Below are 5,000 nucleotides of genomic sequence, written 5' to 3' on the forward strand. Positions count from 1 at the left end.
TAAATCAAGACTAAATGAAAGGGAAGATTTAAAAATTTTAAAAAGGGGGGGGGAATCCCAATTTTTATGTATTGTATAGTTAGGGGGTAAAACATAACAAAATTTTTGTGGGTTCATAATAAAATATACAAACAAAAAACACAAAACACCACAACACACCCCACAAACAAAACACACACACCACACACACACACACACACACACACACACACACACACCCAACCCCTCCCCTCCCTTTTTCCTTGTTTCGGGGGGTTCAGCAGGTAGGGCCCTGCGGGGTCAGCCCCGCCCTTACTCAATCTCTTTTTTCTTTTTTTTCTCCCCCTTCTTCTTTCTTTTTTATCCCCCTTTTTCCAAAACCCTCTTAAATTTTCCTTTTTGAACTTTTCCCTAATTTTTTTTGACCTGAACCAATATGGTTTTTACCAGTGCCTTTTGGAAACCAAAAGCTCCCTTTACCAAAAGTTTCCACCAGGGGGGGGGAAGCCCCACCCATCCTTGTTTGAAACGAAAAATCCCTAAGGGGGAAAAAAAAAAAGGGAAAAAAAAAAAAAAAAAAAAAAAAAAATCTTTTTTATATAATTTTAAAATATATATTATATATATATATTATATAAAATTTTATAATTGTTTTTTTTTTTTTTTTTTGTGTGGGGTGTGTGTTTGTGGTGTGTGTGTGTGTGTGGGGGTGTGTGTGGTGTGTTGGGTGTGTGTGGTGTGTGTTGTTTTTTTTTTTGCTTTTGGTGTTGTTTCCCCAAAAGGCAAAAAAATTCCTTTAAAAAAACAATATAAATAATTAATGAAAACTTGAGGGTGCCCAATTACCCAACATAAAAATTAAAGAATTTTAAAATGGAACGGGAAAAAAAATAAATAAAATTAAAAAGTATTTTTTTTTGAAAAAATATCTCTTAAAAATTTGAAAGGTATTTTTTTTCACTTTAAACTATTTTTGTTTTTTTTTTTGATTTTTTTGTTATTTTTTTTTCACCACCCCACAATTTTGGATTTTTTTTTTGGCTCTTTTATAAATTGGTTTGGTCCCCGGGGAAACAAAAAAATATTTTAAATTTTATATATTTAATTTTTTTTTATATATATATAATAAAATAAAAAAAAAAATTAATTAAAAAAAAATAAATTTTGAAAATAAAATTTTTTTTTGCTTAAAAAATAATAATTCTAATTTTTTTTAAAAAAAATTAATATATTTAATAATTTTAATGAATATAAATTAATTTTATTAAAATTTTATTATTATTTTTAATAGGAAAATAATATTAATTTTAATATTTAATATTTTTATTTTAAAATATTTATTTAAAAAAAAAAAAAAAAAAAAAAACAAAAAAAAAATAACAAAAAAAAAAAAAAAAAAAAAAAAAAAAAAAAAAAAATAATATATATATAATATATATAAAATTTTAAAAAAAAAAAAAATTTATATTAAAATTTTAAAAAAAAAAATTTAACATATTTTTTTTTTTTTTTCCCCCTTAAAATTTTGCCCTTTTCCATTAAAAAATTTGGCACCAAAAAAATCTTTGGGGAGGTAAAAAGGGTTTTGGAAAATTTGGATCAAATTTTAAAAAAAGAAACAAAAAAAAAGCAGGGGAAAAAAATATTTTCTTATTTTTCAAAAGAAAAAGAAAGGGAAAAAAAAACCCCCAAAAAATTTTTTTTTATAAAATTTTTTTTTTTAAGAAAAAACAAAAAATTTTTTTTGGGTTTTTTTTTTGTTTTTGGTTTTGGGGGGTTTTTTTTTTTAGTTTTTAATTTATTAGGGTAAAAATTAAAAATTGAAAAAGTAAATTTGGCCAATCATTAAACAAAAAATATTGTTATTTAAAAAAATATTTTTTATTGTGAAAAAAAAAAAGAAAAAAAAAAAAAAAAAAAAAAAGAAAAAAAAAACAAAAAAAAAAAAAAAAAAAAAAAAAATTTTTATATGTTTAAAAATATTATTTGGTTTTATATATTTTTAAAATATAATTAAATTAAATATATTATTATTAAAATTTTTTTATAATAAAAATTTTTTTTTTTTCTTTTTTTTTTTTTAAAAATTTTATTTAAATTTTGGGGAAATTAAAAAACGTTGGGGTTTGGGGAGATTTAAAAAAAAGGTTTTTTATAACAAATTTTTGGGGATTTAATAATTATGAAAAAAATTTTTTTTTAAAAAAAATTAAAAAGATTTTTTAAAATTTGGGGAAAAAAATTTTAAAAAATTATTAAAAAAAAAAAAAACAAAAAAAAGGGGGGGTTTTTAAAATTTTAAAAAATTTTTATATATAAAATTTTTTTAAAAAAAAAAAAAAAAAAAACAAAATTTTAAAAAAAATTTTTTTCCCCCCCCCCCCCCCCCCTTTTTTTTTTTTTTTTTTTTTTTTTTTTTGTTTTAAAAAATTTAAAGGGGTTTAAATTTTTTTTCCAAAAAAATTTTTTTTAAAGGTTTTTTCACCCCTATTCAAACCCCCATGAAAAAAAATGGGGGGGGAAAATTTAAATTTTTTTGAATTTTTTTTTGGGTTTTAGTTTGGGGGTTTTTTTGGTTTTTTGGAAGAAAAAAAAAGAATTTTAAAAGGAAATTTTTTTTTGGGGTTTTTGGGGGGTTTGTAAAATTTGTTGGTTTTGGTCGGCTTGGGGTTTTTGGGTTTTTGGGGGTTTTGGGAAAGTTTTTTTCACACCCTCACTCAGCCAATATTAACACACACACACACAACACACACACACAACACACACACACACACCACAACACACACAACACACACATACAAGCAAACACACTCACCTCCCCCTCCCCCTCCCACACACACTAATGTTTGTTTGTATTGCTATTACCGGGCCCAAGTTATAAAGCCTAAACCATGCTAGAAGGGTTTTGTTATTTCCTGATTATATCCCTTTCGCAAACAAGGTACACACAAGCCAGCAGGTAAGCGATGTTTTGACTGATTCTCTTCTGAAACATAAATTAGGAGAGGTCTAATCCTCCTGCAGAATAATAGAGTTGTGTGTGTGTGTGTGTGTGTGTGTGTGTGTGTGTGTGTGTGTGTGTGTGTGTGTGTGTGTGTGTGTGTGATAGTGTGTGTGTGTGTGTGTGTGATCAAGGACTTACGTTGTATATTTATATAGTATATTTGCATTTTCTTCTATTTTCTCCAGCCAAAAGCATATTTCCCAGATCTACCTTTCACTTTATTTAATGATAAATTATAGCCTTCATAAATAGCAGAAAATGCGAATTGAAAAACATGCTGAAACGCTAGGCAGTGACTGTCTCTGTCTCTGACTTTTCCGAATAAACTTTATCTCAGAGAATTTCGACAGTTTGAAATCCCGGTGAATATCTAATGGATGGAAAAAAGTATCACTATTTTGCAATTTTTTTTCCATCACACAAAAAGAAGTAATTTATTAATATCGTTTCACAAGTTATTCATCATCTTTCACAGTAGCTTTGCCCTATTATTATATAATCTACTTCTGGCAGATATTTTTTTCGTGATCGGGTGCCCTTCCTGACGCCAACCCTCTCTATTTATCCGGACTTGGGGTCGGCACGCAACTTGAATGCAAAAATTCAATACGAAAAGACGTGATTCTTTGTATACGTGATGGTAACCCAGCCATCCTGTTGTAACTGTATCTCTCTGTGACGCTACTGAAAACAAGAGCATTGCCCCTTTACTGGCAACATAGACTACATATTCTTGAAAGTACGTTGAGTCGTCTATATGTAAAAAATAGTATAGAGAAAGCAAACAGCATGAGACGGGTAATAAATCGTTAGTCGGATGCATAAAGGGATGGCTGATGATAAAAGTTTATAGCTTTGCCTAATGTCGGTTATCACTACCAAATTCAGTGTGACCTTTACGAATGAGCCTCTCTTTCAACTCTCTAATTGTCTTTATTCTAGTTCTTGTCCCTAATTACTTCTCAAAAATGCAATGCAATTTCTGAAGCTCAAGACTAAATGTCAAGAATCGTAATTGAATTGGTAAGATATTTTAAAGTGGCGAGGAGTCCACACTGTAGTTATTTTCATTGTATATGTATAGGTGCGTAAGCATACATACACATATACATATATATATGTGTGGTGTGCGCATACATACATATATACATACACATAACACACATAAACACACACACACACACACACACACACACACACACACACACACACACACACACACACACACACACACACACACACACACACACACACACACACATCCCCCAATCCCTTGCTCGTTGTTGCCGTGGGGGCTTCGGAGACGAGGACTGAGGCCCAGTGCAGGGATCAGCCCTGCCTTGGACCTCAGCCCTCGCCTCATCAAATTCTACAATTGTATTTTCTTCTCCCCCTTTTCTTCTTCCTTCTCTTCTTCATCCCCTTTCTGTCCAGTTATCCCAATCGTTAACTCAATTTTACCCTTTTCCGCCACAATACTTTGCCATAATGCTGTGTGACCTTCGATATCTAGCACATATGTTTGTTTTGACCAGTGACCATTATGGAAATCCACAAGCATCGCCAAAACGCTTCCTTTACCCAGGGGTGTCGCCCCCAAGCCCCACCCGATCGCTATGTTTTGAATACGCTACTAATGACCCTAGATGTTGACGCGGCAGAAAATCTTTAAAAAAAGGGAAAAAGAAAGAAAGAAAAGAAAAAAATATGTGTGTATATATATATATATATATATATATATATATATATATATATATATATATACTAATATATATATATATTTTGTGGTGTTGTGGGTGTGTTGTGGGTGTGGTGTGGGTGTGTGTGTGTGTGTGTGTGTGTGTGTGGTGTGTGTGTTTTCCCGAAAAATTTTTTGTTGCCTGTTTTTTCAGAAATACAGCAAAATTACTTTCCCAGAAATGAAAAATTAATAAATTATGAACTGAAACTTTGATCCAATTACATAACTACCCAAAGATTTAAATTTAGAACTGAAATCAGGTTGAAATATTTGAAA

The sequence above is a fragment of the Penaeus monodon genome, chromosome 26 (genome assembly GCF_015228065.2).
Source record: "Penaeus monodon isolate SGIC_2016 chromosome 26, NSTDA_Pmon_1, whole genome shotgun sequence".
NCBI lineage: Eukaryota > Metazoa > Arthropoda > Malacostraca > Decapoda > Penaeidae > Penaeus > Penaeus monodon.